We start from the raw sequence: 21,578 nt of genomic DNA, 5'->3' as shown, positions 1-21,578 counted from the left end.
GTTACCTGCATTCTCTCACAGCGCCATTCATACATAAAAAGGCATGGACACCATGGCAGGCTTCAACAACACCTTTACTCTCCATCTTCCACATACCGAGTGCCATAGACACTCCTCCCCTTCAACCGCCCTGCTCCCCAGGCCTTCCGGCATCCTCACACATCATTTTATCACACACGTGATAAGTCAGGACACTGCACAGTGTTGGCAGAATCTTTCTCACTGTGGTGTTTTAGAGCAAACAGGATTCAAGGAGTCCTTTTACAGATCAGAAGGTGGAGTTGGGCTGTAGAAGGTCTCAGAGGGAGTAGACAGTCCTTTTATTATGCTGCTGAAGCTGAAGAGGCAAGAGTGACACCGGCTGTTAGATGCACTTCGCCATAGCAAAGGCAGCTCTCTGCAGGCAGAAGGAGCAGCTGTGGACTGGGAGGTCCCAAAGGGAGCATGCAATCCATTCCTTTAAACATTGCTGATGCACACTGAAGGGGGATTGACATCCACTGGTGGGAGTGTTACACAATGTTAAATCGTCACATGCCATAATATGCCAAGCGTATCCTCCTATTTGCATTTAATGCCGCCATGTCTATCATAACCTCACATGCCAGGTATAGTCGATACTACCTAACATACAACCGAAAATATCCACGTGCTGCCACCATATTACTATTTTCAGCATCCGTTTTTCCCAGATATGTCATTGAATGCCACCTGGTGTCTCATATCTCTGGTGTGTGTGTATAAGGTGCCCCTTCACATCCACAGTGTGGTGTGGGCTTGCATTGTGTGTATGGCAATGCAAGCCATGGAATGCTGGTCAGGTTGGAACCTTGTGTTCCCGCAGGATTCTGGGGTCTGCAGTTGGGGATTCAGGATGGGATATGTTACTAGAAGTTCGTCGCTATCTATGCTCTCCCCTTACTTCTAGCCTATGACCTGAAAGTACCATAAAGCGTACCCACCTGTTGCACCTGCTGACTTCTGTGTACTCTCTGCGTCCTGCTTACCTGTCCCGGGTGCAGACACTACACACAGGTACTGCCAGGATACGTCAAGTGCAGCTTTCGAGGCTTCAAGTGTTGTATGCTGTCAGTGAATGTCCCCTGTGTATCGTAAGCAGTGCCAGCCTTATCGGCAGCAGCACCGCGTGCAGTGAAAGATACATTTTATACTACATATATTTTAACTCCCTACTCAAGCGACGGAGCAGGGAGTTAATCACTGGGTCGCATCGGCAACCTATTCCAATGAAAACCGCCTGCTCCCACGCCGGAGTGGGAAGGTAATCACCTCAATATGGTGCCATGCGAAAGCTTCAGTACCCTATAGTTATTAAATGCACCCGCCCCCATGCTGGGAAGCTTGGCACCAGCACAAGAGTGGGGTGCATTTAATTTCAATAGGGTGCCTGCCACTCCTTCTCCCACTATGCCAGCTCGGGTGAGCCCTTGAATGACTCCCCCAAGCTGGCATGTGGGGGTATTAATGAGGCCCGGGCGATCGCCGGGCGCCCCGGCCCTGATAGTAAGCTGCACAAATAGACACATTTATGGCGGTGCAACAGTCCTTCCTCAACCCCTAGTACCTGCTCCACTGCCCTGTGTGATGAGGTGCTCCTGCAACTATCAAGGTGAGCAGAGGGTCAGTGTCGTGGCTCACGTGAGAATCAGTGGCACGGCATCGGGGCTTGTGAACCGGTGCACATCTACTTCCGTGCTGTGTTGTGTGGTCTTATAAACCAACCAAAACAGGTTCGCTGCTATGACACATATGCTGTCATGTGGGATTGAGGACGCATGGGTGTATTCCGTTCTCACTACACGGATTACGCCTGTGGGCATGCAAGTGGTGATGTGACCACTGTGACGTGCCACTGTGCTAGCGTATGCACTGTAGTGCACATCACATTCATTCTGTGCAGGCTGACAGAACCCATCACTGCCACGAGGACGCTCAAATGGAAGACATGTTGGCGTATTGTGTCTGTGTATGTAACATACCAAGGCAATCACCTCTGAATGGCCCTGGCACGAGGCCCTCTTCATGCGCATATTGCGGAGAGGACAGTCGTGCACCTCGTGCACAAGGCGTGCTTCTGTTTCCAGGACTCTAACCCCCATCACTCATTAGAAGGAAGAAATCAGAGAAATGCTACACAACTCAAGACTTCCAAAATTGTAAAGGGCAAGCACACGTCGATTTCTCACAGTACTGTCCACAATAAACACAAATTGGGCTCAATAGCAGCGGTGTAAAGAATGCAAACGCTATACACAGCTGCAGGAATGAAGTACGCTGATGAGAATCCAATGACTGACAAGGAGGAGAGAAATGAGGATAAAGACTGATAATTCTGAAGGATGACTGAGGAGTGGGACCGAGGTGAGAGGTGGAGAAGGGGGGTGCGCTAAACGAGTTGCTGTAAAATTATTCACATACTATTAAGATACCGACAGAACCGTGAGCATGAGCTATATATAGGCAGTATGATTCACAGGACATTTGAAGGAAACGAGTTTATAACTGCTAATGTAAAATCCATCAATAGGTGGCGGTATGAGACCATATCATAAAATATAAAAACGTTTAACTGGTGTCAGTTTGCACCGTGATCCTCTCTGCGTTAAGTATATGATTTAAGTTAAAAAAGCTTCCACCAGTTTTCTAACACCTTACATTATATGTTTTATTCGGGAGTCCATTTGCTTTTATATAGAGAACACTGAAGTAGGACAATTGCGCCCTGAATGTCTCCTTGACGCTTTTGCATACATGTCAACATTATCCATTCCATTCGGGAGATGTTAGTCCTGGGCTTTTTTTATTTTGCATTCTGGAACTTGCAGACCTGGATTTCTACCATCATAAATGCTCATAAAATGACAAGCCTTTAAACACAAGCTGCGATTACCCGCCATATTAGCATTTTCACATCCATGGCTTGGGGATTTAATTCCATAGTCTTCATCTACTCTTTCAAACAACTCAACCTCCCGCACCTGTTGATATCACACCATAGCCCCTTGTATTACTGTGACAATCCGATTCAAATGTGGAAGCCCAGATGCATTAAACATGACCTCATCTTTCCCTTCCATTAAATACGTCGCCACCCACCTTCCTGGTCATTGTTATTCTCTAGAGGCCAGGGGCGGCTCATCCATGATGGGCAGCAGAGAGCGGCTGAGGGGGGACTCCTGCACTTCCTCTGGCAGTTTGCACTGCCCCAGCATGCATGCCCAATTGGCCATGCAATACCAGGACCATTTTGCTTCACCGCCTTGAATGGCCCATTGGGGGTGCAGGCTGGGCTAATATGCATAGGGGTGCTCCTACGCCTTTCCACACATCCAGAGGTGCTGGACTGTTGCTGCTCTGCCTCCACTGCGGCTCTCTCTGCTTCTGGATTCCTGTTTCATGCTGCGCAGGAGCCGAAGGGCCATCGTGTGAGCCTGAGACGGACCAGAGTCTGGACTGAGGCTGCAGATAAGGAAGGAAATGTATGCATGTGTGTCTACATGCATGCAAGAGTTGATGTCTGTAAGTGTGCGTGTGTAAATGAATTAGTGCATCATGTTGTTGCGGGTGCGTGTGATTGAGAAAGTGTATGTTGTAAGGGTGCACGGGTGAAACAGTGTATGCATTTTGTATGTGTGGGTGTGTATGAATGCTGTGTGGCTGTGTTTGCATGCATGCGTGCAGGGGAACTGCCACCTGATTGGGCAGTTTACATTTGTGTGGCGCCAGGCGGTCTGGACGTGTTTTCTTACTGTGGCATGACATTTTTTACTGGGTATCAAAGGTAAAGAAAACATGATAAGTATAATGATGTGGATAGATTGGCCTAAAGTGGTGCAGCCAGTCTGGATAGATTGTCTTACTGGGGCATGTCATCATTTACTGGCATTAAGGGTAAGGCAAACATGACAAGTGTTCTTATATGGCCATACTGACTTACATTGGTGCAGCCAGTCTGGGCATGTTTTCCTACCTGCCTGCCTGCCTGCCTAACCTTATTTACTGGCATGAAGAGTAAAGCCTACATTATGAGTATTCTTACATGGCAATACTAGCCTACATTGGTGCAATTGTTCAGGCCATGTTTTCCTACTGTGGCATGGTATTTTCTACTGGTACATGCAGCAGGAGTATGCTCTCGTATGGTAACACTGGCATAAATTGGTACAACATGGACATGCATGGGCCCAGCCAGCATGAACATTCGTTTTTATACTGGCATATATATCGTGGGCAAAGGTATCAATGAAATGCATCAGAAAATTCTTCTGTGTACTGTTTCATGGTTACCCTACAATACCGATTGCAAACTGTCTGGCTTTTTACCCATTTTTTCCATTGAAAATGTGCTGATAAATGTACAATTTTAACCCATTATAACCGCCCGTCACCCCCACCCCCCACCACCATCTGCCGTGAAACCATACTTGGCTTTTCGGGCTCTCTTGCTACGCTTCATCACCAGGGACGTCATTTAGGGGTCGCCAGAGGTCGCAACTGCGACCTCTGAGGTCTCCCTTGCGACCTCTAGAAAAAAAAAGAAAAAAAAAAGAAAACGAAAAGTTTTTTTTTTTTTGTAATGTAAGCTCATGGGCTGTGGCCAGCACCATGTGGCTCTTTAGTTCTGGAGTGACTGGCTTTCTTGTTAAAGCCCTTTAAAAAAAGAGAAGAAAAAGAAGAAAAGGAGTGCCACAAGTCTAACACTTTCAGCACTGACCCTAAATAAGAAAGAATAGGAATACCAAATAATGTGTCTTTCTGGAATTCTACACAATATTTGCTAGACTCATTAAAGGTTTATTTCAGGCACACTACAGGGGGTGAGTCACTGATTTAGTCTGTTCTTAAACGCCTCAACTCAGCCTTTCATCCTTCTGAGGTCGATAAATGAGTACCAACACAGGTTGGGTGATATTGGGTGTATATTTTTTCTAAATAAAGCGCTTAAGTGTAAGTGCTATATAATAACACATCATTATCATTTGGTCATGGACGTCTGCTTGCATTCACAGTAATTTGCTAATATGGGCCTATATACACTGATCTTAACGATACATATGGTGAGCCATTCTTGTATGAAATGTACATCACGTTATAGCGATATCGTAACCATATTTTTTGTAGTGTACAATGCTGATAGCACTTCTTGTTTTGTCAACGGGTGAAAGGTCACGTTCCATCGCATCCCGCGATATCACTTCAGGGTTGGGTCAAATGACATCACTTCCTGTGATGTCACCAGGAGTCGAGGGTCGTGTGTTGTAACTTCTGCTACCCCTGGCATTTTGGTGAAATGACGTCCCTGTTGTCACTCACATACTGACGGGAAACCTTTATCCCCCTCCTATTAAAAAATGTCCCATCATATAGCACTCTTGCATTCAGGTGTGACCCCTTCCTCTTGCTGTGCAAGAAACAGACAAAATGTACTGGGGGAACTCCCTCCCCTTCCCGTGCTGGGGAAGGGATGGCACGAACGGTGGTTCAGTCAGACAATTTTTGCCAGAGCGCAGCTCTGCCCTTTTCAAGGCCAATTTCTTCCCTGTCCTTTTTCATCCGGCCTCTTCACACTAATAACTATATATTTCGGAAAACATCTTGGTGGTCAACTCCAACCTTGCCCTTTGGCGTTATTGTCTGTTTTTCTTCTCTGTGTCCTAGACTTTAAACAATTCGAAATCATTTCTTGTCCATTTTTAAATGCCCAGCCAAACCGCTGGAGGACACCCCAGCACCATATTACTTTTTATCCAGCGCTCTTACAGTGATTAGCGGTAAGTCTTATTCGTGCCCACCTGCTTATTTCAAAACCTTTAAATCCCACACAAACCACTGGACCCATTTCAAACACTTAACTCACACCTACTCCCACGATATAGCAGTCCATATTAGGAAGCTAAGATTTCACTGAAAGTCCCTCCATTACCACTTAGTTTACCCATTATTTAACTGCCAACCCACAAAACTGTCTGTCACCAGCTCATAAAACGATACCATATGATGTATGGATTGTATAAAATATTTCTTTTTGAGGAGTCAAACGTTGGTTTGCAACCGCCTCCACGTAATCTTCTCCTGTAAAAATGGCTACCCACTCGCTCAACGTACTACTCTTATCTCCCCCCGTTGGACCTGGATTGCATCCCTGGGGGTCCGCCCTTCTCTACAGGGCTTTCTACCATACAATCTATGCAACAGCTGTATATCATTGCAATATGCAAATCCTTCTCTCGTCCACGGTACAGGTATGCCTGGGACCCAGTCACACCCCTCCTTGCTGTCGAGTTGTTTTTGGTCTACGAGAGCACGTTTTTCTTCACTTTCCATCTTAACTCTTTCGTGTCCTCCAGAATTCACTCTGCACACGGCCCACTTTTGGTTCGAACATTTCTGCTAGTTGGCTTGGCACATCCAGACCAACTCCCGGTTTTCATCAAGTGGCAAATATTACGGACAGCTGGTCTGAAGCATCCATTACTCATTTGCACTCTTGATCACATCTCGGGGCCCGCAGGCACCTAGAGCATGACTAAAACTATAAGCACTACTGCATTTTCAATTTTGAGCAATAAACCACTGGTGACAAGGGAGTGTTCGATGACACTCCAGCTCATTGCCAGTCACACTGCTTTGGCATAATCCACTGCCAAAAAGATTCATGCATGCACATGACTGCTTCGGCGTACTACCTCACCTACACAATTTATGTGTGCCTAAGAGCGCTTTGTCATGCGCCGCCATCTACAAAATTTGCATCTGCCTAAGACTGCTTTGACATAGTTCTCCACGTACAACATTCATGTATGCATTAGACTGCTTTGACATACTCACCCGCCAACTCTGGCTACGATTGCTTTGGCATACACCCTAGCCTACAGCATTCATGTGTTCATAGACTGCTTTGACATACTCACCCGCCAACTCTGGCTACGATTGCTTTGGCATACACCCTAGCCTACAGCATTCATGTGTTCATAGACCGCTTTGACATACTCACCCGCCAACTCTGGCTACGATTGCTTTGGCATACACCCTAGCCTACAACATTCATGTGTTCATAGACCGCTTTGACATACTCACCCGCCAACTCTGGCTACGATTGCTTTGGCATACACGCTAGCCTACAGCATTCATGTGTTCATAGACTGCTTTGACATACTCACCCGCCAACTCTGGCTACGATTGCTTTGGCATACACCCTAGCCTACAGCATTCATGTGTTCATAGACCGCTTTGACATACTCACCCGCCAACTCTGGCTACGATTGCTTTGGCATACACCCTAGCCTACAACATTCATGTGTTCATAGACCGCTTTGACATACTCACCCGCCAACTCTGGCTACGATTGCTTTGGCATACACCCTAGCCTACAACATTCATGTGTTCATAGACCGCTTTGACATACTCACCCGCCAACTCTGGCTACAGTTGCCTTGGCATACACCCTAGCCTACAGCATTCATGTGTTCATAGACTGCTTTGACATACTCACCCGCCAACTCATGCTACAGTTGCTTTGGCATAACCCCTAGCCTACAGCATTCATGTGTTCATAGACTGCTTTGACATACTCCCACATCTACAAATTGCACAAAGTGGTCTTATTGCTTTGGCCATCTCCTAGTTTTGTGTGCTTCTACTCCAACCATAAATCATGTGAACCCCAAAACACCCTAAAATAGGAATCTAATTCCCTAACTCTATCTAGGCTCTATCATGGATTTAATTCTACTCTAATCTACTCAATAACCAATCCTTATGAACCGTCACACATTCCCATCCCTAGCTATTCAGAGCTCTGCCATATGGCTCCTGCCTCTTCAAATGCCAACCCCCGAGTGTCCCACGACTCTGCACGTCTGCCTTCACGTGGATACAGTGGTGACGCCAGTAGAACCTCTTAGCTCAAACCTCAAAGTCTAGCGGTTTGAGTTTTACTCAAACCAACCCTGCCAAGCTTATTTCTCATGTGAGCACTCTGCTGCTGTGTTGGGGCTTACCAGGGAGAGAAGAACGTTGGGATTAGGTACTCATCAGAATGGACATTTCATCCTTCCTAGTAGATACCATCACACCAGCAAGTTCCACTCCTGGCCGCTGCCAAGCTGTGTTGCAATTCCCTCCACTTTCCCCACTCCGATGTCCACCGTCCACCTTTGCCCTTCACCAGTTCCCCTTCAGCGGCTTATCATGTTCACTGTCCCAGTCCAGTTTTGTAATCGTGCCACCCCACTTTAGCCGCCATGTAAATTGTGTACCTCTGCCCTGATTAAAAACCCTCTCTGCAGCCCGACCTCTTAAATCAAGTGGCAGGCCATTACTACCTTAGCAACCGAGGTAGGGGGAGCAATCAATCAGGGGTGCTCAGATCGCGGCTGAATCCCACGATCCAAGCCCACGTTCTGAGCAGCCTGACAGTGTCTTTCTCCACCCTCCATCTTCCCCACTCCCTCCCATTCCTTATCCTTCACTTCCCTATCCCTCCTACCCCCACTTACTTGATGGCTTCAGTGGCAGCAGGGCTGCTGCTGCGGCTGCCACTCTGTTTTCCTTTTGGCTGCCATGGAAATGGAAGAGGGGCTCCGCCTGGAGCCCCGTCTTCCAGCTCCGTGGTGGCCATCTTGAGTCAGTTTTTTATATGAATTAACGGGACACCTGAGGCCGCCCATTCATTCATACAATAGACAAGGCTATCAGCACCTAGGGTTACCAGATTAGAAACCCAGGGTGCAAATAGCCTTAATCACACGTTCAACAGGCTGCAACTGGTGGTAACGGCACTGGGGACCCTCTTTAAAGGTCTGAGTGTATTCATAGCTCTCAACTCATCTGCTTTTGGCGGGTGTCACCCGCCTTGTAAAGGGCTGACTCACCCGCCAAGCCTCCTGCACGCCCATTCATTCTAATGGGCGTCTCACCCGCCAAAAACAAAATCGGGTGATTTCACCTGCCTTTGCAACACAAATGGTTGAGAGCTATGGTGTATTATATCGGGCCCCGGACCATAAGCACCCATTCCAGCCCATGGAACGGGTGATCATGGCTTAATACATGGTCTTGGCTCCATCCTATCACTCGCTCCTTATTTCCTTATATTCTCCTTCTGGACCTCTTCACTGTCAATCTCTTCATACTCATGAAAGTCGACATTCCGTCCTTCCTAGTAGATACCGTCACGCCAGCTGGATCCTCCCCTGACCACTGCCAAGCTGTGGTGCAGTTCCCTCCCCGCTCCTCACTCCTATGCCCACTGTCCACTTTTGCCCTTCACCAGTTCCCATTCAGCCTCTTTGTCATTTTCACTGTCCCCGTCCAGTTTTGTGGTCCTGCTCCTCCGCTTTGGCCACCATTGATATATAAAAGGTAATATAAAAAGTATCCATCTTTTCAACTCCTTTTCTATTTTCCTTGGAAGTCTTTTTTTTTCTCTGGCCTTTCTTTTATCTTTCAGCAAAGGGATTTTTTTCATAAATGCAAAACGTAGCCATTAGCAACCTGCCACTTGTTGCAGACGTTAATGGGAATAATGCCATAACTAGCATGGTGTACCGGGGTCATGTGGTCCGCTACCCTGACTGAAGGCTCAACTACACCCAGACCTCTTAAGTCAGGTGGCAGGCCATTACTGCCTGGTTCGGAGCGCCACAAAAAGCACCATTGCCTAGTTATAGCTCTTCCTTGTTTGTGCTCTTTCATGTAGCTGTTACAAAGATTTCTCTTTTACATATGTTAAACTAAGCTCTATTCTTTATCAACATGGATTCTATATGGATTAGAATTTCACCTATAGGCAAATACATACATTAAAAATATTCATTTAGATCCCTTAGACAGGATGATAGTTCAGGGGCAACGTAATGGGATCATGACAATACTGCGCAACAGGGGTCCGATCCTCGGTCCCATATTAATAGCCAAAACAAACATCTTTGAGTCTGAACCCAGGCTAACAGTGGTGTGAAAGTGTGTGTTGTATGCAGCTGGTTTGTTACTCTGTGTTCAGTGTTGTGCTATTGAGTTCCTAGATTATGTACGGCAATCCTACTTGTGTCAACTGCCCTCCCTCATCACCTTACTCAAGAATAGGTATCCTTCACCTCCCGACAGAACCCTTTCCGGGATTGTATCGCTGCTCCCTAAATAGGCATGCTGAGCCCTACCTGGGTCCATCCCACTTCTGCGCCAATTAAGCAGATCTCAACATAGACTGTTCCTACCCATTCTCAGGTCCGCAGAGCCGATGGGCGGAGGAGGGATGTGAGTGAGCTGACGGCGGTGAATCACCTTCCAAAAGAAGGGCAGAGCTGAGAGCAACAGAGAGACAGGACTACCGATGCACAACAACCTACACATTAGGCAACACCCTTTATTTTGGGAATCATCAGTCCATCTCTTATAGCAACTTCACGAAACTCAGGACTGAGGATCCGACTCCATGTTCTGCTGTGATCTGAACCTGCACCTTACAATGTATGCTAAAAGGGTATTACCCCAAATTCTCAAGAGAAAAAACCTATGGCAGATTTGATCGAATTTTAGCTGCATGAAAATTTCGTTCAGCCGAAAATTCGCATAAAATCCACCATATAGTACAATTGTAGTGAACAAGGCCAGAGGCGGTTGCAGGGGTGTTCCCAGCACCCTCGTTTGCTACAATGGTACCAGGGGTTGAAGGGTTGTCCCCTGTTTCGTGTACATAAAGTTGCACACAAAAAAAAGGACCCTGAGGTGCCAGTTCCCAACCACATAAGTGAAAGGAACCGGTGTCGCAGGGAGATGGGTGAGTCAGCCCCACACAACGAGGTGTGCCGCCAATAGGTAAGTAGGGGGATCTGTGGGGGTTCGGGGAGGGGGATGCACCTGAAACCATGCGTGATTTCACCACAGCACGCATTTCGAATTCGGCTTTTTCGAATTCAACATTTTGTGATGCAGTGAAATCACGTAGATCAGGGGTCTGCAACCTTTTCCTCTCCAGATGTTTTGGACTACAAATCCCACCATTCCTGGCCAGCTTAATCAATGGTTAGGGATCATGAGCATCGAAGTCCAAAACATCTGGAGAGCCACAGGTTGCAGACCCCTGACGTAGATGCTTCTAAAAGCAGAGGAACTGGCGCAGGTAGCCACACTACCCATGTTGTGTAAAGGAATGCTTAAAACTTGCACCCATCAACCCGTAATTCCCCTCATGAAACCACCATGTATAGGCAGAGCATCGGATAACCAGCTCCTCAGCGACACTGCCCTGCTTCCGGGAGGTACACCATACCCACGTAAGTCGCCAGGGTTGCTCCATTGAAACCCAGTGTCAGCACAGCTGGGATTTGCGTCTTCCGATCATTGATGAGGACCCCAGCTGTGATGCAGCTCTGTTTAGGTGAGTCATCTTCACAGCTGGGCCGACGATCACCCAATCACCCAGACAGGAATGTGTTCAGATTGCCCCTCTGTGCAGAAGTACCATTTTTGGAGCTACTTACTTTGTGAAGATACCTGGCACTTTCGTTAGCCCGAAGCAAAGTACTGTGCATTAGAGATATTGACCCAATGTGGTGAACCAAAGATATTTCTGATAGTTCACTATCGTGGCTTGGCAGTAAGAATCTTGGCGATCCAACGATGCCAAGCACAGACCCGGTTGCAGTGGAAGTAATGATCTTTGGGACGGCTCCATCGCAAAGTGACTACTTAGGATCCACAAGTTCAATTACTAATCTGAATACCCCAAACAGTTTCAAGCGTGGAATTCATTCGTATAATATCCCTGCCCTTGTTTGTGGTCTGGCACTGATACCACCACATTCTGTCTGCAGGAGATCTTCTAGCATTTCTTCCAGTGTCAGGTTTTGTGTCTGATCTTTCAGAATCCTCATGGCTACTGCTCCCTTCAAGAGAGGTAAAGACGCGAATTTTATGAAATACTGCCTTCATCACTGTATTCACTGCCGTGGATTTCCTATAATACTCCTCCGACTGTCGGCAAATGCCAACAAATGACTCCTGACTGGAAGGCTGCCAGTGTGTGGGTCTTCTGCATAGTCAGGACTGTTGAGACTTTGATGTGGCCAACTGCGTGGAAAAATGTGGCTATCTACACAAAAACGTGGTCTCGCCTGTGCCCTTGGAAAGCCTCGTGTTTTTCTAAAGGGTCTTTGAGGCTGTTGCTTTAGGGCTTGCCTTTGTTCTTGGGGTTTCCGTTGCATTGGGTTCAAAGTCAATTCGTTCTTTGACCAGTTCATGAAGCGTTGGTCCACCAATCTGTTCCCAAGATTCGGCATGTGCAGCTGAATGTTTTTCTGACTCTGATCTGGTTGCTACTGATGCGATAGTGTACACTGCTGTACTCGACATCAGCTGTCCTTTTTCAGTGCGCAGAAGGACTTTGTTGTCATCCTCCTTTTTAATCTACCCTGAAGTACATTTTGTTATGTCCTTAGCATTGCCTGGGTCATGTATGAGTCACATGCCCATTCTTAAAGCAACGTTTGATCCTGCGTAGTGCCTCTTTGGTGGTGAATGTATTTCATTTTATTTTGGTTATTTATTTAGCACAGACTTGCATACTGAAAGCAATGGAGCTCTTTACAGAGTAAGTGGGTGCAGCTCATGACAATGGATCGCTTACAGCAAGGGGGCAAAGAAATAAGAGGTGGGGAGCTTAAAGTGTTGAGAAGGTGGTTAGGACGGAGCATCAAGCAGCATGATAGATACATAAGCACCAAGGGGGGAGTTACAGGGAGGTGGAGCAGGCAGGCACGGGGTCATGAGAAGAGGAGTGTGTGGAGGGTGAAGCCCTACTCGTTGTGAAGGAGCAATTTCTTGAAGAGGAGGGTCATGAGAACCTTCCTGATTTATATCTGCATGGGGGAATGTCTGACACTGACACTGATGGGAGGAGTTTCCAGAGTCTAAGGGCATCGACAGAGAGCGCCTGTCTTCTGGTTCTTTTCCTTCCTGCATCAGTGGTGTTCAGGTTTGCAAATGGCCTGGTTTCTGGTAGATTGTTGGCTGCCGTAGATGCTGAGCTTCTCAGTGAGGTAGCTAGGAGACTTAAGACCTTGTAGATGCAGCAGGATCTGTGGGAACTGTGTGTGCAGCAGGAACCAGCGCAGTTCGATGAGGGTCAGTAAATCATGGTCGAAATTGGACCAACCTTTGAGGAGTCGTGCTGTGCCATGTTATACACTTCCTTGTGGTACCAGGGTGGTCGTCGGGAGCCCTTCAAGGAGGGCATTGCACTGGTCCAGTGGGGAGAGGACCAGGCTTTGCGAAGTGGATCTGAACTTGTTTGATGGGAGGAAGTGCTTGATTTTCCACAGAATGGAGCTTTGGTTCTATACCGTTTGTGTATTCTTCACTATGTGCGTCCTAAAGGAGAGGTGTCTGTCGATGTAAAACTCAAAGAACTTGGATTCTAGAACTGCAAGCTCGGGAGATGGCGGCATAGTGGCTGTGCTCCTGTGCCCGGTCTGATTTTACATTCCCTTACAATATGTCTGATTCAAATTCGGAAGATTCTCAGCCAGCAAAGCACCAAAAAGGGAGAGATGGAGAAGAAATTGAAACAAGAGATGATAAACTGCTAGAGCTTCTTACTAAAGTGACTTTGGACATCTCAGAAATCAAAACCAGGATGATTAATACTGAGGAAAGGTATTCAGCACTCACAGTTAAAGTGTCTGGAATTGAAGATCATTTATCAGCTGCAGATGAGAAGATTTTAAAATTGGAAGATAAGATCAACAAAGTAGAAGCACAAAATGGAAAATTGCTGGAGAAACTGTCAGAACAAGAACATTTCTCAAGGAGAAACAACATTAGAGTGGCCGGTTTTCCAGAAAATGTTGAACATGGGAATCCTATACAGTTTCTGGAGAAAGCTTTAATCTCAATTTTAAAATTGGACTCATTTGTTTCTCTGGAGATGGAAAGGGCTCATAGGTCCTTGGGAAGAAAACCAGCATTAGGTCAAAGACCAAGACATTTCATTGTGAAGTTTCTCAGATACCCCATTAAGGAGCTTATATTGAAAAAGTCACGTGAGTTAGGTGATTTGGCATGGAGTGGCAACAAGATTATGATATTTGGTGATCTTAGTAAAGATGTATTGGATAAGAGGAGGCTTTTCCAAGCAGCGAAGGAAAAAGCAAGGAGTATGAAAATGCAGTATTACATGGTCTATCCTGCAGTCTTAAGGGTGGTGGTTAATGGCCAAACTCAGTCCTTTGCGGATCATTTAAGTGCTGAGACCTTTCTGCCTAATTTGGAGCCTTCAGCTATGGAAATTACTCCATCTGAGCCTCAGAAATATTCATCCAAGAAAAAAAGGTGATTCACTCTTTAGTGACCTTTCTTGACATTTAAATTGCTCTAAATATTGTTCCTTTTTATTTTTCTTGTTTTTTAGTGTTCATAATATTATTCATTTTTTACTGTTAAATCATCAGTTATTTTTAACGGCTTCGGAACTTATTATCTAATTGAATGTATTAAAGTGTTGCAGATGGTGCGGGTTAGAGATAAGCACCTTAAGCATTGACGTTGGTCATGTGATTAGCGCACGCACGGCCTTCAATGTGGAAAGGGAGGAGGGAATCGCACGGCCGTCGTTACGAAAAAGACTTCTGTTTGATGGATGCGGCGTTGTGTGGAGCTCATTGGAGAATATGTTTTTGCCGCGACGCTGCCGAAGAATGCAACGATTAGAGGAAAAGGTAACTTGATTATGTTCACCCGGATATTAACATATAAGAAGACTGTCAACAAGCTTTTGTTTATCTGTCTTTACATGGATACTTGGTGTTGGTGTGCATCCTTTGGGACGGGTGGGGCTCTGATATAATGCTCCCCCATTGTCTTTGCACCCACTTTCCGGTCTTAGAGCAGGAAACAATTCCACTGCAAGTCTCCGACGTCAAGGTTCCATGCATGCTTTTGCTCCATTGGACTTGCATTTTTTAATGTTGTGTGTACTTTGACCTGCCTTGGGATGCAGCCGCAGTATCCGGTTTGTAGTGGCACTGCTCGAGTGGTGCCGTGTTGGCTTGGCACGTCGTCTGCCACAGTGCGTGTCGCCATACTCGGTGAGTGAGACATACTGGCTTCCTGCCTCATTGAATCCCATCATGTGCCTCTGCTCCTGCTGCCTGTGGGAGGCGTATGCCAGGGGCGCCGCTGGCATCTGTGCCTGCTCAGAACCAGATGCGTTTCCAGCCGGCAGCGTGTCTGTGCATGACATTAGGCACAGACTGTTGGTGATCTCTTAACATTTTTAGTAGGGATTAAATAGGTGCAATGGCAGAGTCTCGAACAGGACACTTTTTAATGTATCTTTGTCACGTGAAAATGGCGAAGGCTGATACGCATTTTGTTACGTGAGGAATGAAAACAGCATCAGTGGCAGATGGCGGGTATCGAAAATGTAACCTATGCGCCTGCCACTTTCGTGATCTGGCGGGGACTGGAATTGGAACATGTCAGATGGTGTCTGTTTTTTAAAACAATGTTAATAACCTCACTCTTCAAGGCGCGGCATTCAGGTGATAGTATGGACTATATGTGAGGTTACTGCCCTCTTTTCACATTTGATGCATCTGATGATCCCCAAGAAGCATAGGTGGATAAGGCGTTTTGGGGGAGTATAATAAGATTGTCTTGAATGGGACAAATATGGATTGAGAACAACGTGTGGGACAGGAGCAAAACTGTGAAGTGAGAGAAAAGGTTCCATTAATATTGGAGTCTTGGGACATTTGATATCGGTATATGCTGTTGGGGGCATGTAATGGGGGCAATGCGGGTTGTCAACTGTGTGATTACCTTACTATCTTTACATGGCATTGGATCTTAACTGATGGGTGATTCTTCTGCAGCACACTTCAAGATGGCTGGAACAATCAATTAACTAATTGTGCATCTATTAGCTTTGAGAAGCAATGTGTTGGGTTTCAAATATTCGGAAGACTGTTATATAGGGTGGTGGATCAATCTGATTTTCTCCTGTTTCTTTGGATTGATGACAACCTAATTACACACTGGAACTGTGCATCTAGTTGTACCTCAAGATGTTATTATTGATTTGTGGTCATGTGTTATGAAAACTGTTTTTATTCTTTACTTGTTGCATGCTGTACCAGACTGGATGTTCTTTTGTTGTTTGGGTTTTGATTTGATTTTGTTGCTTGTTATCTTAGTGATATGTTGCTAAGGGGGATTGGGGTATCTGGTGTGGGGATTCTAGTTGCTGGTATAAACTACATTTCTTTATTTGTTCTTCTTTGCACTGGTCAATGATTTCAATAGTGCGGTTGTTGTTTTTGATCTATGATGGGAATGATTACATTGGGTTTGGGGATTGGTATGATGTTGTTTATGACATTAGTATGGGTTTTATTCTACTTTTTTAATGTTGAATTTTATATTTAATGGGAAGGTAGGCGAATGTTGATTATATTATGGTTATTCATATATGGGTGGGTGTATGTGTCACTAGTTGACTTAGTGTAGAACTGTAATGTGATTGGGTTGGGATGTTAAATAGATGGTATTTAGGAATTACGCTGTTTGTTGTTAGGGGAGAATAATTGTGTTTATATATAGGTTGGGCATAGGTTCTGAGGGTCGTAGTTTAGTAGTAGTGGGTTGTATGGTTCTCTTATTTGCTTTCTCCTGGTTTTGGACAATATTCAAGATGATGATTTGGTCAATGTTTGTGTTTTGTGTTATGTTTGTATGTGTTGTTGATGTTGTTGTGTATTTATGGGGTGAAGGGTTCTTTGCATTTTTTCTTCACTTTATTCATGGTCATGAGAGCTGGTTTGATAATTGGATTCAATGTTGAATGTAGTAAATGGATACTGGGGTTCACTATTGAATTATAAATGATGGGGTCGTTACATTTTGTGACATGGAATGTGAAAGAGATGAATTGTCCTAAAAAGGGGAAGTCTATACTGCTCAAATTGAAAAGGGAAAAGGCGGATGTCATCTTTTTACAAGAGACGCATTTGACGGACCAACCGGGTACTTTTTATGGCACCTTGAAATGTATGAAAGTTCTGTTGAATTGTTACACAGGCAGATCTAGAGGAGTGGGTGTGTTGTTTCGGAAAAACGTAGGCATAAAGGTTGAGAATGTGGTTATGGATGATGAGGGAAGATTTATTTTGGTTGATGTTTTGTATTACGGGAAGCTTTTGACGTTGGGATCAGTTTATAGCCCTTGTACAAATGGTATTGGGTTTTTTCAAACATTAACGGATTGCTTAAAATCCATGAAGGGTGACAAGATTATCTTGGGTGGTGATTTTAACTGTGTTTTGGATGCCTCTTTGGACAGATTATCAAATTGTAGATTTTCAGGTTTAAAGTTGAGTGGTGTTTTTAATAATTTTTTAGATACGTTTGATTTGGTAGATAGTTGGAGATTAATGCATCCTAGAGATAAAGAATTCACATTCTACTCTCCAGTTCATGATTCTTACTCAAGATTGGATTATTTGTTGGTGACCGATTCCTTAATTGATGATGTGGTGAGTGTGGATATAGGTGAGAGATGTCTCTCGGACCATGCATTGGTAAACTTGAGTATTGATAGGAAGATGGGTAAGTTGCACTGTGATAAATGGAGATTAAAGACATTTATTCTGAAAGATGAGAAGGTTTGTGAAGAGCTTGGTGTTGTTATTGATCATTATTTTGAGGGCAATTTGAATTCTGCAGATGAACTAGTGATCTGGGATGCTTTCAAAGCTACCATTCGGGGAGAATTGATTAACTGGACTTCCAGGAAGAGGAAGGAGGGGGAGAAACAGGTAAGAGATCTCGAATTGAAATTGAAAGTCATGCAACAGAAATATGCGTTATCTGGTAAGAAAGGGGACAGGTTGGGAGTTGATGAGACTAAGAATAAGTTGAAAGATATTTTGGATGAACAGATTGAAAGAGGATTATGTTTTTATGAAGCAAAAGTTTTGGGAAGAAGGGGATAAAAGTGGTAGTTTGTTGGCTTATAAGAGTATGACTGAAAAGTTGTTTATTCATAGGATTTCGAATGCTGCTGGGAATATTAAGGTTAAAAGTCAAGATATTTGTGACTGCTTTAAATCATATTATGCTTCGTGGGGGCACTGTTGCGCACGGAAGGAAATAGCTGCCTCTGTGTGAGCTCCGGCTGTGGCCAAGGCCAAAAAGCCTAATTTATCCATTTATTCTCTCCGGTTTCATGCGATTTTTGCTAAGGATGTGTGATCACAGCTTCAGATAGCCCACGCAAAGTTTGGACCCGAGTTGTGGAGCGAGTGCCGAGTTGTGGACCCAGGAGTAGTTTGAGGCAGCGCGGGACGCGCCCGCCGAGGAGTGAGGGCAGGGGCCCGGCGCCAAAACAACTTGTACAGTGGCAGTGACAGTCGGAGCCACCTACCTAGAGAGGGAGAGTCGCGGGCGCTCCGCTCCTCGTTGAGCACCTGCGGACACCCTCTGCCAACACCGCTGCAGCAACATGTATGAAGGGAGGAATCACCCACCCTCGCCCCATCGGCCTGCGGCGGTGAAGGTAAGCCGGGCCCGAGCCCTGTCCTTGTGCATGACAACGCGCCCTCCCCTCAGCATACGGACGGCGCTGTAACTACCGGACAACGGGAGGGGCGGGCGGACGTTCAACGAGCACATTCCGCTCTTCCACACATTGCAGAACGATTGGAACGCACGGGCGGTCCCCCCCCCTCCACCTCACTGAACCCACCTCCGGGTGGAGGGTGTGCTAAAGGACCAGATTCCCCCACCCCTACAATCCACACCTGGGCCTCCTCCCCCCCTCCCCTCTGCCGCGGATTTATAGAGGCTGGGGATCACACAACTAATTCATACGCAAAGAAGGTGGAACTACTTTCCCACTGCTCCTCCACATTTGAATCTTTAATAACATTGAAACCGTTCTGCGGAGCACTGGATACAGCACTGGTCCGGTAGCAACGACATTTGGGGTGACCTAGACAACCGAATAACGCTCATGCCTCCCTCCCCTCAGGAACAGAAGGGGCAACAAATCAGGATACAACCACCTCTCCGTGGTCCCAATGTGATAATGGAATAACGACACAGGGCAAGAAGATATCAACCCTCTGAAGGGCGTGAATATAGATACCCAAACTCTATGCCACGACGGAACAAGCCCCCCGGACAACCCAAACCATCCTGGTAACGGAGGTGCATCGGTAACGAATCACTAAAAAGATAGCTGGTGGGAACCACCTCCAGTGTCCCTCTGCCATAGACACCAATTGGGCTACTACTAGCAAAGCATAACAGTACAAGATATAACGGTAACTAGACATTGTGTCAACCTATGCCACGCACTCTACAACCTGGCCTCTGAAATATAGTGCAATCACAAAGTAACTGGCAAAGGTATTCATAGGAAAAGAAACTCCTCCTGTTACACGCTCCTGACCCGGAATGATGCCCAAAAACGTTGGCCCTAAAAGGAGCAGAGGAACTATTGATAAGTTCACGACCGCAATGCAGAAAGACACCGAACCCGAAAGAGAGGAAGAAACACTCGCACAGGTGGAACAGACTCCCCCGGCCTCCATGATGGATCCTCAGGCTGTCTTCCAAGCCATGCAGCAAGGCTTCGCAGCATTAACAGACAAGCTGGATGGCATCACGGCTAGTGTCGCGAATATAAAAACGCAACTTGACAAAACAACAGCTCGCATGACGGAGGCGGGAACAAGAATATCAGGCACTGAAGATGCTATGGAGACCCTGAAGTCGACGGTATCAATGATGGCCATCGAGCTAGGGACAGTAAAATCCAAGTGTGAGGATTTGGAAGCAAGATCCGGAAGAAATAATGTCCGTATTATTGGTGTCCCGGAGGGAGCTATTAAAGGATCAATGGAGAAAGCAGTGGAGGATCTTCTGCGTGCACTACTGGGGGAGCCGGGATGGTCGCCTGTGTTCATGGTGGAGAGAGCGCACAGATCTTTGGCTCCTAACCCGAAACCCGGGGCTTACCCCAGACCCATCACAGCACGCATAGTAAACTACAGGGACAGAGACCTGATCCTAAAGACAGCAAGGGAGAAACAGGAATTAAAATGGGAAGCCAACACTATACGCATCTTCCCTGACTTCACTCTGGCTGTGCAACAAGAGAGAAAGCTATTCTCAGGAATCAAGAAAATGCTACGTGAACGTCAAGTACAATATGCAATGCTCTACTCCGCCAGACTCAAAATCCAACATCAAAATAAATCATACTTCTTCACATTCCCGGAGCTTCATAGAGACAAATATACCCCCCCATTTAATGGACAAACCTGAAAGAAGGGTTATCGAACCAATCCTAAGGCAAGATTATCGATGCAGCGTACAAGAAGTAAGAAGGAATAGCAAAGGTGTAGGCTTCCTTGGGAGCCCCACATTGCAGAGGATGAAAAACTATGGCTCAAAACACATTGAAAGCGTTCATCCGAAGTTATAATAAATGGGAGTAACAAGCCAGAACCGGAGGTAACGTCCGGAAATGATAATGGCTTGTGCATTGGATACGCCACAGCCCCCCCTGTAGCAGGTGCTCAGGATGTTGTTGGGAGGGGAGGGGGGAGACTCAGAAGCACAGTTGAAGTCGGGGGAACTGTGAGGGTGGTGGGTGGGACTGGTATGGGAAAGTTGGGTTCTTGCTATGCACAGAAGGTTGGCAATACAAAAAGCACACAGGTTCTAAGCAAGAAAAGACTTAAGCATGAAACAGAGAAACATTGGTGTACATACACATTCAAACTCCCCATAGATAATGGCTAAATCTGACAAAGGCGGTATTAATGTGCTGAGCTGGAATGTGAGGGGGCTAGGTTCCAAGATCAAGAAAAGGAAGATCATGGCCTATCTAAACAGACAGGCCGCTAAGATAATCTTTCTGCAGGAGACCCACACAGGACCCCGACAGGGTGAACAGCTGATACCTAACTGGGGGACTCATCAGTACTTCACAACTTACTCCAGCAGAGTAAGAGGGGCTGTAATACTAATACATAAAACGCTACCCTTTGCTTGCATCAAAGCTGAATGTGACCCAGACGGGAGGTACGTTTTGATTCATGGTAATCTCTATGATAGGGAAATAGTATTCCTTAACTTATATGGACCAAATATCGATCATCCAGATTTCTACTCCTCTGTGTTTGAAAAGCTAGCGAGGTACCCTACGGCCCGGTGTTATGCAGGGGAGTTTTCAATACAATTCTGGATGTACAATTAGATCGCACATCAACACAAAATAGAAAACTAACCAAAGCAGCACAGACAATACTTACACACATGGCAGATCTACATTTAAGGGACTTCTGGAGAACATTAAACCCCAGCAGGAAAGAATACATATGCTACTCCACTGTCCATGACATGCACTCCAGAATTGACTTATGGCTAATAGATACGGATAGCATGTCATGGATAACAGACTCTCACACACACCCTAGGACCTACTCAGATCACTCCCCGATACAATTGACACTGCAGATCCCAGACAGGATTAGTGACCGACCACC

Source organism: Ambystoma mexicanum, chromosome 4q, assembly GCF_040938575.1.
Source record: "Ambystoma mexicanum isolate Mex_15411 chromosome 4q, UKY_AmexF1_1, whole genome shotgun sequence".
NCBI lineage: Eukaryota > Metazoa > Chordata > Amphibia > Caudata > Ambystomatidae > Ambystoma > Ambystoma mexicanum.
The sequence above is the reverse complement of the archived record's forward strand: the minus strand, read 5'-3'. Positions refer to the sequence as shown.